General features: G+C 37.4%; 1 protein-coding gene across 1 annotated transcript in view; it reads left to right on the top strand.

Moving 5' to 3' along the window:
• The window catches only part of SLC16A10 (solute carrier family 16 member 10), an 82,166-nt gene that overhangs the window by 18,591 nt on the left and 47,354 nt on the right, over nucleotides 1-16,221 (top strand). The gene's annotated exons all lie outside the window — the stretch shown is intronic.

The raw sequence follows: 16,221 nt of genomic DNA, 5'->3' as shown, positions 1-16,221 counted from the left end.
GAAAAAAGAGTTGTGGGGGAGTGCTAATGGCTCTGCAGAACTCCCAAAGGCTATTGAGAGTGCCTGTAGTGTGCCCTGGGGACAGCAGGAGGGTGGCTTGGAGGCTTTGGGAGCACTCTCCAAGATTTAGCCTTCAGAAGGTCCATTAGTTGGTAACAGTACAGATAAAAAGTGTGTAGTGTCAGATGTCGCAGATACTAGCTGTAATATCTCATGTTCTATTCTTCACAAACATAAAGCTGTTTTTCTTCTGCACACAGAAACTTCTGTTTGTGAATACGCAACATACATTATTAGGAAAATATAAAAGCAGAATTAAATACAGCCTCTTGTTTGCACAGATTCCTCTTTCTCCTATGACACTGCTTCAGTGTTCTGTTTATAAAACCTGAAGACAGTGGAAATTGGCTCATTAAGGCTGAGAGGACAATATTATCATATGTATTTGCCATTACACATCTGAATTTTGATATTAATATTGACTAGAGTAATTAAATTTGATTAAAAAATGGTTTGAATAGACTGTGGCATACCAGTGCATTTTGTCTATTTTATATGATTTTGAATTTGTGGGTCTCCTGCACTGTCACATGTACATGCAGTTGTCAAATGGAAACTAGAAAACAGCTTGTTCTTGGCATTTTTCAGTATTTGAAGATGCTGTGGTGCGCACAAAATAGCGGAAATGGAGCAAGTGGAATCATGTTGGTTTTTTCCCAAAGTTGTTCTTCAGTTCATAAGTACCTAAATAGCATTCTGCTTTTCTGGACCACTGCTAACAGAAACTTGCTTGATTTGATATTTCTGAATATCTTTTTATTAGTCATATTTTCCTGCTGAGCAAAAGAACTCTGAGTTAATTAAAATTGTTTTATACCTTTCCTGCACATTGGAAGGAGCATTTCTGGTGAACATAAAACAAGATGGCTCAACTTTTGAATTTTACAAAGATGATGGTATATGCATAAAAACTTATACATATGTATGCATAAGAGTCTTACATGGTTTATTTTAATAAACCAAAATGCTTAGGTGGTAGAATAGAGCATTTGTTCAGCACCATTGTATAATAAAGACATAGGTCCTGAAATTGCATTTTTTTGATATAAAAGTCACTTAAATTATCAGATGATACCAAAGATTTCCAAATGAAACTACAAATGTGACATGCAGCATAAATGACTCTGGTATCCTTGCTGGTGCTGGGTTTCACTTTCCAAGTTTTTGTGGTTTTTTGTTAGTAAGATAAAGTTTTCTCGGGTCCACATACTATTTGATGAGGAGTTTATTTTGGTTTTTCTTTGCCATGCGTCGCCTAACTTTCCAGTGGCGCATCTGCTATGGTGGATGTTCTGTCTTTATTCCTAACTTGTTCTAGGTTTTGGAGGTGGGGGGTGTTAACTCTGGGATAAGGAATTCTGTTAATATTTAAGAGCTTCTTATACATAGTTGTTAATGTTATTAATAAATCAGTACCTATTACATAACTGTTTTGGATTGCTATCTAAGACAAGTCAGATTCCTTATCAAAGAATGTTGATTCACATATTCTCAGGCTTCCAAGACTTTCATTGTTTAAGATGTTTGACTTTACCTTTTGAATGCAATCTGAGAACATAATATCGCAAGAGGCTGTGGTAATTTGCATTTTGGACACAAATGTTCAGATACTTTATTGAACATATGATTTATTTTTTTGAAGGAATTTGGATTGTTGCTACTACTAGTGATTAAATTTTATCAATCTGCTCAGTGACAGGAATATGGCCTAGAAAAACAGTCCTGGTGGTAAACTTGGTCATAAAGTTTTTTTGGAATACCTGAGTTAAACTATTGTCCACTGTCTTTTAAATAAGCATCTTCAGTGGAAGGAGAATTTCATCCAAAGAGAATCAGAAGTTACTGACAGAAATATGTAAATCGGCTACATAATTTCCTGGCACAAATTCTATGATTAAAATTAATGTTTTATGTACAGTTACCAACTTGGGCCATTCTAGGACAAACTTCTAGGGTAATCCAAAAAATGTTTCACTTATAACTGAAGCCAGAAAAAGAAATGGTTACTTTTTGTTATCTTCCTATTTGTATTCGGTACCTATGGAGAGGAGATTTTAATTGCATGAAACTGTTCCACTAACTCAATTTATAATGCTGTGCTCGCAGGGAGCGTCCTATTAATTGCCAGAAAGATCTATGACCCTTTCTTTCAAGTCTACTGGCAGTAGATTTAGATAAAGTAGCCTTGTTTCACTTCCAGTCTTTTGCAACACTCTTCTAGCTGTGATGTCTGTATTCATAGAATTGTAGAATGATTTAGATTGGATTGGCTCTCTGGAGGCCATCTACTCCAACCCCCTGCTCGAAGCAAATTCAGTCTGGTCAGATTGCTTGGGGTCCAGTTGAGTTCGGAGCATCTCCAAGGACAGAGATTCTGCAATTGCTCTGGGCAACAAGTTGCTGTGTTTGACCACCCTCAGGGTGAAAAATTGCTTCCTAGTATCTAGTTGAGTGCCCTGTGTTCCAGCTTGTCTCCTGCCTCTTGTCTTATTGCAGTGCAGTAGACACTGGCTCTGTTTTCTGTAAATCCTTTCATTAGGTGGTTGTAGACAGCAGTAAGGTATTCCCCCCTGCCAACCCATCTTTTTTAAGGCTGAACAAATCCAGTTCTCCCAGTCATTCCTCATGCATCAGGAGCTCTACCTGCCAGTCATGTTGATGGCCGCCTGCTATCAATGCCAGTCTTGTACAGGAGAGCACAAAACTGAATGCTACTCCAGGTGCGGTCTCATGAGTGCTGAATGACCACTTCCTTCAACCTGCTGGCAACACTCCTGCTCATACAACCTAGAATGCAGTTGGCCTTCCTTGCTGCTGATTCAGAGTCAACTTGTCCACCATGTCCCTTTCTGCAAAGCTGCTTTCTAGACAGTTGACCCCCAGCCAGTATGGGTTTGTGGGATTTTTCCATCCCAGGTGCAGGGCTTTGTATTTGCCTTCATCAAACTCCAGGAGGTTCCTGTTGGCCCATTTCTCAGCCTGTTGAAGTTCCTGCGCTTAGCAGCCCTATCCTCCAGCGTACCGGTTGCTCTTTCCAATGTGGTATTGTCCACAGACTTGAAATGTGAAGTCCTCATCATCCATGTTATCTCTCATTAAACAAGCCATATGGCTTTAATGCTTAATGAAGAAGAGAGAACATAACACTGCATATTGCATGAATATGAATCATGCACAAGCAAACAGAATTACATAAAAATAATAAGCACGCTTCAAATTTGTCTAAGCCAATTCTGTATCCAGTACTAATAAGTAATGAACACTTACAAAGATTAAAAAGAGGTCCTTCCTGTTGTATACCTTCTTCTCTTTGGCCATTCAGTGGTTTTTGAACTTGGTAAGCCAGAGAAGCCTGCCCTGTATGAATTGGCTCTTTCAAAGTCACTTACCTGTTTTGGACTTCAGAACGCTCTGTAGTAAAGGAGGCACAATTGAATCTGTTTTCTGTTTAACTCTCACTTCCTTGTGTTCTGAATGTGCTGTCTGATAACTTTGGGAGTGTCCTACCCCTGTTTTTGTCTTGTTATGAGAAATAAAAATAATTTCATATTCACCCTCCTATATCATCCATGATGCTATAGCTCTCAGCTAGTTACCTGAGTTCTCTGTTCTAAGGTGAGAAATTTTGTCACTTTAGTCCTCTTCCCTTTTCCAGATTATTTGTTAATATATCAGACAGAAGGGGACTCGACACAGATTCTCTCAGGATGTTGCTGGTAACTGCTGTCTGTATGTGAATCTGACCTGTGCTTGTTTCTTTGAGCCAGTTACTAGCACCTCAGAGGGTTTTTCCTCTTATCCTATGAAAACTTTGTTTCTTTAAGCATCTTTTGTGATGGATGAATCTTTTGTTGAAAGCTTTAACAAATTCCAAGCAATTAACATCAAGCCTATTTTGAATGGTATGTTTACTTTACCCTATCCAAATATTCTCAGTGAGTGATGACTTTTAGTCACTGTTTTTTAAATGTTTTCATTCAAAGGATGTTTAATTGTATGATTCATGATTGTTTGATGAATGATAAGTATTTAGAAGGTTCTGTTAGCTGCATAAATATCATGAGCTTTTGCATATCTATTTTGAGGAGGCCTTTCATCAGAGGAGACAATTGTAGTGAACAAATCCTTCCATTCTGTCTTATTGCTTTCTTCAATAAACTTTAGAAGAGGAGGAAGAGAATCCTCATAAAAAATAGATGGTCTTGTAAAATAAAGAACAAGATGGTCTTAATTTTTTTTCTAATTCTAGTTCCTTAACAACTGCATAAAATATATATTTTAAAATATTATTTCTAAAGTCAATTATTGAAATGCCTTTCTTCACCTGGAAGAAAGATTAGTTTTCTAAAATGATTCCTAATTGCGTCTCTGTCTTTGAGATGCTACTTTTTTATCAAATGTATTCTTGAATGTAAATTGGTTGTAGAACTACCAAAATCCTTTGTTTTCATTAGTGGATAGTGTTAGTAAGGAAGACTTTTTAAAAAGAATTTGAGTCAGTTCAGTGCTCCTGAAAGTAGCAGCTTTGCTTCAAGCTAAGCATGGTGTTGGCAGGAGCTATGCACAAACTTATTTGTGTAGTTTTTGCCAAAGAACCTCATTCTTGACCCGAAATATCCCTGTTGTTTCCAGCTGTGAGCTTCATGAACAAAGATTATGAATTTTGACAAGCTGATCATTATTCATGGAGAATAATTTATTAGATCAAGATTTTGCCCTAATTAGCTTCCCTTTGTTTTCTTTTAACAAGTTTTACTTTGTTTTTGTTTTCACTTGTTTTGTAACAAGTTTTACTCTTCTTGCCAGTTTCATTGGGTTGTTGAGTAGGTAATCCTAAGAAATTACTGCAGGATGCAAGTGAGGGTAGCTTGCATTGTCTAGCCTAAATGGTAAGCTCCACATAAGCTGCTGTCTGAGAATGTGTTAAAATGCAACATTACTGAGTTGCTATATGGAGTTGTTTGAATTTGTCTTTAAATTGTGAGACTTGCATGCCAGGAATACCCAGGGAGTAAATTAATTAAATTGGAGACATGAAAGAATGCTGAATTTGGAGTGGTTTGATGTTTAAATTGCTGTATCCATTTTTTCCCAATAAACTAGTATTATATACTATTTGGGAAAGCAGGAATTTCTCCTGCAGCCCAGTCATCCTCCCAGTTGAACAGTGGGATATGCTGGGTCAGAAACAAAATAGTCTGTGAAAGAACAGTATATGTGATTTTCCTAATGCCTGTTTTAGATGTGGGCAAGTGGTGTGGACTGTTTCCTTTGCTGCTGTGGTATCATTTCTGTTACCTGTCCCATTCTCCCTCTTCCCCCCCCCCCCCATGTGTGTGACAAATAATTATGTGACAATGTAGTAAAGCACAATGCGAGCCCTTATAAGATGGGGAGATGCTATTAAACTAAATTGCTTTCATACACTCACAGGGTAATACCCACTTACTCATAAGCATGGAGGCACGTGTATCCAAGTAGCCTGCCCTGCGGTCAGACCATCAAGATGCACGTGTCTAAGTGGTCTGGCTAGAAATCCTTGCAATGAAATGAAGGGTGAGAGATGTCTGCTATCAAATCCTCATCTTGTCTCCTGGGTTCTTCTCAGGTTGGCAGGCACTTGCTGACTTTGGATGTGACTTTTGAACCCTTTAGGAGATGCCAGTGATTAGATTCCACCTCTGAGTCATCAGAATTTACTCATTGTCTTTTGTCTCCCTATCTTGGCTGTCTTACAGCTCCACTCCTGTTCTTCATCTTCCCAGCATTATCTCTTAATGGCTTGAGTCTATAGTCTGTCTTTTTGTTAGCATAAATGTAGGATGGTCCTTGTTGTAGTCTGGTCCTTGTTTTCCTGATTTGGATGTTTTGAGGAGCTGATATGTAGATATACTGTGGTCTTTGATTTGCTGATCTAGGTGTCATTAGCGCATGCTGTTCTTAAGGCCCTTCTGCCATTCTTTCTGGTGCTTCCACACCCAGACGTTCACATTCATCGTCCAGTCATACCAGTCTTAGTGTTTTTATCACAAAATTTCTCTACATTTGTTTAAAACGAGAGGGAGGGAGCAGCTCCTCTCTGTTCTACCCTAGCAGTTCCTAATTTGTCATTAGCCCCTTAAATCACCAAACTATGTGCATCAGACCTATTGTCTGTATTATTATTAAAACTACTGCCTGTCATCCAAAATTTTGTAGTCTTCTGTCCCTCTTTTCCATGCTTTTTCCACCTTGCCAGTGCCAAAGGAAACTCAGGACTTTGCTGTGACACCAGCTTTAGCCATTGGGGCTTACCAGTTTAATCCTTTTCTTATTCTTGGTATCTCAGAGTCCTGTCCTGTTCATGCATGTGGAATTCCTTGTTGCTAAATCCTCTTAACCTGCTCAAGTTCATTGCAGTTTCCTTGTGTCTCCTAATCTGTTTTTTCTCATGGGCTCTGTGTACTCGTTCATTGCCCAGCCAACCTTCCTTCTCTTGTTTGGCTCCAAGAACAGCTTTGAAGAGCAGTCACCTTCTTCTGGTGATGGAGTCCTAGAGGACTGAATAGAGTAGTTACCAGGTTTGAACTGCCAAGGGCTCCTCCCTTTTTTTGGCACCCATTGCTTTTTATGAACTAAGGCACGACCAACACAGCTTTCTGCACTCCTGTCTACAGGGTGAATTGAAAGCAAGCAGGCCTTGTTGCTTTTTGGTTTTGTTTGAGCTGACTCAGTTGTTGACTGTTAAAATAGTTGTTCTTTGTGAAGCTTTTGAGCTAGAGGAACACTGGTAATAAGCTTTAGTTTTGAATAATTTCAGAATAATTAAAATATACTATTTTTGTTGCTGTCCACACTTCCAATAGATAATTACTTGTATAGTTTGTTAGACTGAAATTTTTATTTGCCATCTTACTTGAAAGTTATTCCAAATTGTGCTCACAGACAGACATGTTAATAGCTGGGTTTTGGGTTCACTTTTTGATTGCACCTGCTGGGACCTTTTTTGAGAGAATCTTTCCAATATTTTTTGCATAATGCCAATTTAAATATTTCTTAGGTTCTTACACCATGCTATGCCATCAAGGTGAAGTTGCATGGGCCGATTTTCCATATTCCTGATTGGGTATCAGTACCTAAAAGTCTGTTATTTAATCTTGAAAAGAGACTTAGAATACTTTGGTCTTCAGCTGTCCTGTTTCTTTTTGGATGTTTTGGTTTATTAGTCAGTGTAGTTTAGAGCAGCTGCTGCGTTTTCTAATTTGTATTCCAGCTGCTGCAAGGAAGCATGCTGTATGTCCTAACTACTATTCTTGCACTTGGAAGGAAGTGCAGAGCTTCGCAGTGGTTTTCTTTTTGCCAGGGTAATACCAGTAAGAACTCTTTTATGGATATAAAAGACTACTTGTGAATTTAACTGACAGGGAAGCCTCTGGTGCATCAAATTGACAGACGGGAAAGTGTATTAATTTAGTGCTACTGAGAAGCCCTCTTTGTTCGCAGAAATACAATTTAGTACTTCTGATGCCACATTAGTTAGCAGTGGTGGAGCTGGGAATTAGTGCTACAGTTGCTTTTCAGGAGAACTGGTTTGCTTCTGAAAGGACACTAATAAGTGAAAAGTCCTTTGTTTAAGATGGTGGACTTAAAATTGAACTTTAAAATTGAAACTCCCTGTCTTGTCTAGACAGCCTGGGTAAGCTTTATTGTATTATTGGTCTTTTACTGGCTTCTGTTTCCTCAAATCAAGCGGAAGGGCTAATTGTTCTTGTATGTCAAGTGCAAGTTCTTGAAAAAACAAGCTTGGTCCTCAAGGGAAGGACTGATATATTATTTTAAATAGAACTATAGCTTTTTCTTTTTTTTTCTTTTAAGTTCCATGCACAAATGGAGCTTCATAGAAGACAATCTGATGCCTGTTAAGCTCAATAGTGATGCCTGACTTCAGCAGGCATTTAGGCAAAGCTCAAGAGAGCTGTAGGGTGTGAGCAACAGAACTTAAAGATCCTGTTCAGGATCTTGCATGGTGGATCTACTTTTTCACACATGTGACAATACTTTTCCTTGTTCTGTTGCTTTTTCTATATTTTCTTCCCTCAATTATAATTTATTTGTCAGTGGAAAAAGCCCTGTGTTTTTCTGTTCGTTATAGAAGCTGGAAGTTTTCTATTTTTTCTTTGTTCTGGAAGACCAAACAGCCCTGTGTATGTAGTATAGCTGTTTTCTAAGGAGTGTGTATGTGTATTATATATGCAGTATTCACAAGCATTATCTAATGCCAGTTACTATTTATCATGTGATATCATTTTTGTTAGGGTTAATATTATTTTTAGCCTTTTCCTTCCCTCCCCTTAATATTAGAAATATGAAGTAATAGCTTACACATTCATTTATAATCAAGTTTTATGACAGCAAAGTTGGCGAATTGGTGTAATTCTTTAATGATCTAGTGTGGGTGTTATTTTGGAGATGACACAGATGTAAACATGATTATAGAAATGCTGTTAGCCGAGCTCCTTGGTGCTTAGATTCTAAGCTGATAAAATGAAACCGCATTTAAAATGCTCAGGCTCTTCTGAGAGATTTGAGTACAGTGTTCATGGTGATTGATCCTTTAGCAGAAAAACTTCAGTGCTTTTCTTTATTGATACTAACAGCTGCTATGCTACTATAGTATTCTATAAGGCACTATTATGCAATGTTATGGGAAAAAAATCCTGTCATATACCAGTTCTTGCCATTGACACAACAAAAACAGCTGAGTCGCTGCAGGAAAGAATATTTTACATTTGCTCAATTTAAACAAGATTATCACAACCGGTATGTGGTGTGGTGGCTTTAGGCTCCTTTTTAACTGAGATGGAGATTCTCTAGTGAATGGTTAGGGAATAAGTATGGCACTGATACTCCCTAAGCCAGCCATCATGAGATAGTTTAGGGAGGTGACTGACAACAGCAGTTTTCTGGACTAAATTTTTCAGTTCATTCATTTAAAAAACAAAAAACCCCCCAAAACTTATTATTACTTAACCTGGATTAAAACAGTTTATTACTTATTTTCAGAGAAAAAGTTCATACTAGATTGTGTGTATGTCTGTTTGCTCATGTTGAGTACAAAGAGTGTTTTTAATACAGCCACGCAGAAATCTGAAGAGCTAAAGTTATTGGTGAAAAGTGGGGGAGGAAATTAAACGCCAGAATGATTGGCTCAGAGTGTCATGCTGTTGTACGTGCTTATTAAATAAGCGCTTTGGACTTCTGATAGTTCCCAGAATACAGCAAAATACTTAGTAAAACCATTTATTCAGTTTTTAAGATAGTGGAATCCTTATCAAGCAGTATTCTGGTACAAGGATTCTTTCTTCAGGAGCATCTTTAAAAGTTGTATCTGCTAACTTTAATCTTGATTATTAGCTAAGAATACATATCATAGTTTTGGGAAAGCACCATTAATAGGTGGGCCCAAAGTAAAAGAATAAATAAACTAGTGGAAATACGGTTTGAATAGAAAGATGCATTTCTTGAGTTAAACAACAAATTTATTCCAAATATCATTGCTTTATATATGCATTTTATTTACATGCACACTACTGCTCTGTTATTTTTTGCAACTAGATTTTACCTGTATAAAATTTGGAAAACTTAAAGGAAATATTTTCTTTAGAAACATTCAGTATTTTGAGAACTGATGGGATGTCTTTTAAACATAACCAAATCACTTTTACAAAGCAATACAGTGTGATAAAGGAGACCGCCTGAAATGCTATGAAGCACCTATGTGTGTGATAAATGTTGGAGAGCAAAATTTGTGCCATATCCGAAGTAAATAGAATTTTCGCTCAGAAGAAATGCTGTCACCTTAAAATTATAAAATGATGCACAAGTAGCCAAATTATTTGCCTGTTTGTGTGTCTTTTAAGATGAATTTGCTATGGAAGTACCTGTTGCCGAGAGTGAAATATGATAGATGTATGAAAATGACTACAAAAGATGAATTTAAAATGCTTTCATTTGATAAACTCAGTAAATCTTAAAAATCTCAGCTGTAGATTATGAACTCAAAATAATTATGCATCCCTTAAAAATATTTTTCAGGACGAAGTGTTTCATGTTTGTGACTCAGCAGTGTTTCCTAAGAAAAAACAGACTTGAGTATTTGGAAGAGGGGGGCTGTAATTCAGTAGATTGATAAGACTTTGTTTAAAAATACATTTTTTTCTGTACTTTACTAAATATAAATATCATCTAAATTATAACTGTCAGCACTGGAAAGTATTTGCAGTGCTAACTAGTAATTTCTGTTAAAGCAAGTTTCTGGAGACTAGTCAAAATCGTGGTGGTATTATTTAGAAACAAAAATATGCACGATCTTTTGCTTTGATTTTTTGCAATCTGGATATTAGACTAGAGGGCACAGATGTAAACTCCAAACCTGCAAACAGCTAATTCAACAAGCTGTAGTTAATATACGTTCTGGATCTATGTCAGACTTAGTTGCATATGTGAAATATTGCATATGCGGTGAGTCAAATGCATTTGGGTTTGTCCATCGTGCTGTACATCTGAGATGAAATTACTTTGTATATGCAAAATAGAATTTTGTTCAGATTTTCTAGAGCATGGATCTGGATTTCCAGAAATCAAGTGAATAACTGCTCAAGTAGCTGGACATTAAATTAATTAAAAAACACAGTTTATTATCCCAGTAAGTAATATTGGCAGACTGAAAAACTTTGAAGAGAGATGAGGTAGAGAAACAAGATCAAAAGTTACAGTGGCTGGTTTACTTGGCTGTGAGGGTTACAGAGTGCACAAGCTGAGTCCCACGTGCATGTAACTGATATAAAGGGCACGTACTGACTAGTGAATTACCCTGCCATATAGGCTTTTTCTTGCATTTGCTTCTATCAAGCTTTTCATGCAAATGTTTCCTTCTTCCAGTTAATCCTCTGAAAATGAGAATGCTTGAATGCATAATGCATCTTTTGCTATGGAAAAACTTAATGTGCCATTATTACTCTACTGAGTTTTCAGTATTTGCGGGGAAGAGAATGGGAGATGAGGGGAGGAATAAAAGATGATGCATGTAACAATCTCCCCCCCCCCCCCCCGGCCGGTGAAAACTGCATTTAATTCTTATGGCATCGTTTTAAGAGTTCAGTTTCAGACTTGTATTTCCATTTGGCAATGCATTTGTGATGAGATAGATAAATTCACAAAGACTTCACTACTTTTTTTTTAAATAGTTGGATATAGAAGGTAAGCATACTGAACTTATTTGTGTCATGTTATTTTACCTTCAAAAGATTGCTTCTTTTTAAGTCAAATACAGCTTTCTGCATAATTTAAACCACAAGATTGTGTTATACTTGCAAAGTCAGGATTTTGCTGTACAGTTCAATGTTTGTACTCTTAATACTAAATAATTGCACATCTCTGAACAGCTGTCCATTCTTTGGATTGACATGTCCTATTTCAAAATAAACACTTTTGTTTTTTATGTAAAAGGTTATAGCATCTAAATGACTTGTCCTAAAAGCAGTTCATTCTTCAGTATCATTATTTTGGGTTTGGTTAGTGTATCTTTTTTTTTTTCTTTTTTTCTTGACTGTAAATAATCTGTCCCCTGCTGCAAATAGGGACTTGTAATTAGCCTGCCAAGCCCCGAATATGGTGCTCTCAGTTACTGGTTGTGGGTGGGGAATAGTGGTTGATAACATTAAGTGATCTTTTAGATAACAGCAGTTTGAGCCTTTTAATACAGTGAAGATAAGGATTTAAGATTTGAATTAAATTTGATTATTCTGTAGAGACCTACAGAAGATAAGGGAGAACATGGGTTGATGTATTTAGAGAATACATGCTGTTATAATCTGGTTTGAGGATGCTCACCAATTCGCTAAAATGTAATGGAGTCCCTTAGACAGCTTGGATGGATTGAGAAGGATCTTTATATGTGAAAATTTAGGGTTAATTTGCCAGCTGCTTGGCTGCAAACTGCATTCCCAAACTTCAAATATTGCAACAAACTTGTTCGTGAAATAGGATTTCTTTATCTTTTCTGTCTAAATCTTCATCATCATGTTCTCACAAGGACTTCTGATGCTGCAGAAGTGAAATGTATGTTTGTGTTTTTTAAATAGCAATCTTGATTTGCAGGTCCTGTCCCAGTGCAAATATTTGGTGTTGCAGCAGGGGAAGGAAAAGGATTGGCTTGATTAAGAATTTCAGGGTTTGAGCCTGGAGGTCTGATCTATGTTGTTGAAGTATGAGACCATTGAATGACATAATTAGTTGCTGATATGTTTTGGATGTAGGTGTGGTTGTGAGAGCAGTTAGGATTAGCCCTTTCTAGCAAATAAGGCTGTCATCTTTGAAGGCTAGTGCTTTCTTATGCAGAATGTAATTGACCTAAAACCAAAACAGAACATGATCCTCACTGTTCAACTATTTAGTACTTAAAAAAAAAAAAAAAGAAAGAAATAATTGCTACTTTGCGGGGAGGACAGGGAAGGGAAGAGGAAAACAAGGCTGGAAATCAGGTCTGGAATTCAAACTTTTTCAGACCATTAGTTAAAAATATGATTATGTTGTGCTTTAAAAGCTGTCTCGGATAGTCAGCAGAAAACATTCTTGTATGACTTCTAAAGGGAAAAACAAGTGATTACAGGCATTTCTTATCGATCTGTTCCTTATTTGTTCTTCCTACCACAGCATTTTCAGACTTTATTAAGTGTCAAAGGTCAAGCTCAGTTTGCCATGAAATCCAGATGCATGTGTTTTTCTGTTAATGATTGACTTCAGCCTTCCTTTGAAGGATCCTGAAGGTTTAGTACTTACAGTCTCTATCAAAATATTTTGCTAATAGTGCATTTTTTATTTTGGCTTTTGCTAACTTGAACTTTAGTTCATTTTCCTTTATTTTTTTTAATTATATAGAAGATCTGCAGTCCCTGTAGTAGTAGAAGTTGCTTACATATAAGGAAATTTATTTTCTTTAACCATTTCAGATTCTTATTTTGTGTCCTACAGTTTGAAGAAAATGTCATGACGAGTTTCCTACAATATTTGCTTTGGATTCACCAATACTGATCTGTTTCGTTGATTTGTTAAAAAAGGGGCAGGAGAAAAAACAGCTAGCAAAAAAGCCCCCCAAACTCTGCCTAAGCTTGTGTGACCATTATTATAGTGGGGGTAACTGGGTAACTTAAATAGTAAAGTAATCAGATGATTGCAGTGATATTGGATGTTTTGTCAGTGCATGAATACCCATTTTTCTGACCACGTCCCCCTTCCTCCCTCTCTCCTTCCCCCCCCCCCCGCTTATGCTCATATGGACTCAGTAGAAATTCTGATCTTGTATTGTCATTACTTATGAAGGCAGAGGGTAAAACTAGTCTATCCCTGCCTGGGTAGATGATAAGATTGGGGAAAATCACTGTTAAGGATATACATGAATCTCTCCTGGCACTTGGTCTTTCATGTGTTTGTCACACATCATATCAGAGAACATAAAATGTGTGTAAAAGCCTTGGATGAAATCAGTATATGTCATGACTTGATTTTGTTTCTTACTCACATTAGATGTTCTTATTTTTGCTAATTTCACAATATACTGGCAAGTGTAGGCTTCTTTATACCCTGTTGCATCAAGATCAAAATGACACATACAGACCATCTGAAATAGGCAGGTTTGGGCCATCAGGGGGCATGTATATTGAAGAAGAGATGCTATGCATAAGCATATTAAAACTTAAGAATATTTTTAAAATAGTGTTGCGTTTCATCTTTTCAGAATAAACTCATTCAGACTATGTCTGATAAAGACCTATGTCTGCTGAAAACAGATAGAGGTTACACATTCACGCTTGCAATAGCAAATAGTTTGATTACGGTAATAGTGTGTCTGTTAAAAAATGTCTTTATTGGGGTCCAGTTCTTGATTTCCAACTAATTATAATTCCCAGCATCTTTCAGTAATGAGGTTATTTAATAATAGACTTATTTCCGAGGGACAAGAAAAAGGAAGAGTCTTTTGCGCAGCTCCTGGGGAAAAAATCAATGTCTTATATTCATATTAGATACTTCTTGTCCCTCATTTATAAACCTTAGCAATGATCTCTTGGCGTGTGTTCATGGAATTCTGACTAGATCATCTGTAAATTGTTCTGATTCTTGCAGCCCATTCAAGATAGCTTTGGTGTCTAGAAGAGATGTTATTTCCTTGCACTAAAGCTTCCTTCTTGTTGTTGTTGCCCAAAATATTTTAGGATTTTCATTTAAATTAAATGATCTGTTTTTTGATAATATTGCTTTAAGGGAGAACCTACTTTAGACGTCTGCAAGCCATACATTGGGACGTAAGTAAACTGAAGGCTATAGCTGCATAACCTGAGTTCAGAGAATAGGATATTTTCTGTGGCAGCATTGTCATAAATTTACTTTTAGGCCTTAAATGCATGCTTTCTCTAATAGAATCATCTTTATGAATAGAACAAGCAATACACTACTATGTTTTTTGACAATGGGAATTCTAAATTATCAAAAAAAAAGAGAAAGTTGGGCAGTCCAATGTTTCCAGCCTAATTTTTTTTTCTTTTTTCCTGAAGAACTGCTAAAGTTTGTTAATATAATCCTCAGCACTCCGTTTTCAAGAAGCAAGGGTTTAAAATGGAATTCTTCCATAAATTATAAAATCATAGAATAACTTAAATTGGAGGAGACTCTGGAGGTCATCTGGTCTAACACCCCCCTTGCAAAGCAGGACTAACCTCAAAAATAAATGGAACCTTGAAGTTGTATCAGGTTGCTTGGGGGCCTTGTCCATTCTTTTTTTTTTTTTTTTTTTTTTTTTTTTTTTTTTTTTTTTTCCAAAATATCCAAGGATGGAGATTCCACAACCTCTTTGGGCAACACGTTACAGTATTTGACTACCTTCATGGCAAAAAAATTGCTTCCTAATATCTAATTGGAATACCCCTTATTGGGTTTTTTGTCAGTGCACTGTGCACCACTGAAAAGCGATTAGCTTCATCTTCTGTAATAAATGCTTGAAAACAGTAATTAGATTCCCCTCCAGCCCCCAGCCTTCTCAACAGGCCAAACAAATCCAACTGTCTTAGCCTCTGCACATACGCGAGTGTGTTGGTGGCCCTCCGCTGGACTTGCTTCAGTTTATCAATGCCTATCTTGTACTGGGGAACCCAAACCTGTGCACAGAACTCCAAATGAGGTCTCACTAGGATTGAATGCAGGGTGATAAACACTTCTCTCCACCTGCTGACAGTGTTCTTCCAGTGCTCTTCCAAATGCAGCCCAAAGTATGGTTAGCCTTTGCTGCCAGGGCACACTGCTGGTTCATGTTCAACTTGTTGTCTATAAGGTCCTCTGTGTCTCTTTCTCCAAAGCTGCTTTCTTGGCAGTTGACCCCTAGCCTGTACTTGTGCATGGGGTTATGGCATCCCAGGTGCAGGATTTTGCATTTGCCTTCGAACTCCATGAGATTTGTTGGCCCATTGAGCTTGTTGAATTCCCACTGAATGGCAGCCCTGTCCTCCAGCGTATTGCCTGCTTTCCCCAGTTTGGTGTCATCCATGGGCTTAAAGGCAGCAATGATCTTGCAGGTTGTTGGTAAAGATGTGAAGCAGCATCAACTCAGTAATGGCCCCTAAAGAACACCACTCACAACTGGCTGCTAGGTGGACTTTGTACTGTGGATCACAAGCCTTTGAGTCCAGTGGTCCAGCCAATATTCACCCATGTTATAAACTACCCAGCCACATGGTAGCTCTGGTTACAGGAATACTATGGAGGATGATGTAGAAAATGATGCTAAAGTTAAGACAAATGACATCCATTGTTCTTCCCTCACACAGTCAATCATTGCAGCATAGCAGATTAATCAATATAGCTATGTTAGCATAGAAACCTATTGTTTGCCCCCATATTAAATACTGTCAGGCAGAATGTGCACTTGCTAAATCCATTCTGGCTATTCCCTGTCACCTTCTTTGCTCTATAATTTTTCCAGGGACTGAGTGAAGTCTGGCTGACAAGCCTGTAGTTCATCAGATTCTTATCAATACTCTTTTTGAAGATGGGTGTGATATTTGCCTTTCCCATCATCTGGGACCTCCCTTATTGCCCAAGCCTTTCAGAGGTGGTAGAGCACAGCCCTATAGA

Source organism: Apteryx mantelli, chromosome 3 (genome assembly GCF_036417845.1).
Source record: "Apteryx mantelli isolate bAptMan1 chromosome 3, bAptMan1.hap1, whole genome shotgun sequence".
NCBI classification, from domain to species: domain Eukaryota; kingdom Metazoa; phylum Chordata; class Aves; order Apterygiformes; family Apterygidae; genus Apteryx; species Apteryx mantelli.
The sequence above is the reverse complement of the archived record's forward strand: the minus strand, read 5'-3'. Positions and strand labels throughout refer to the sequence as shown.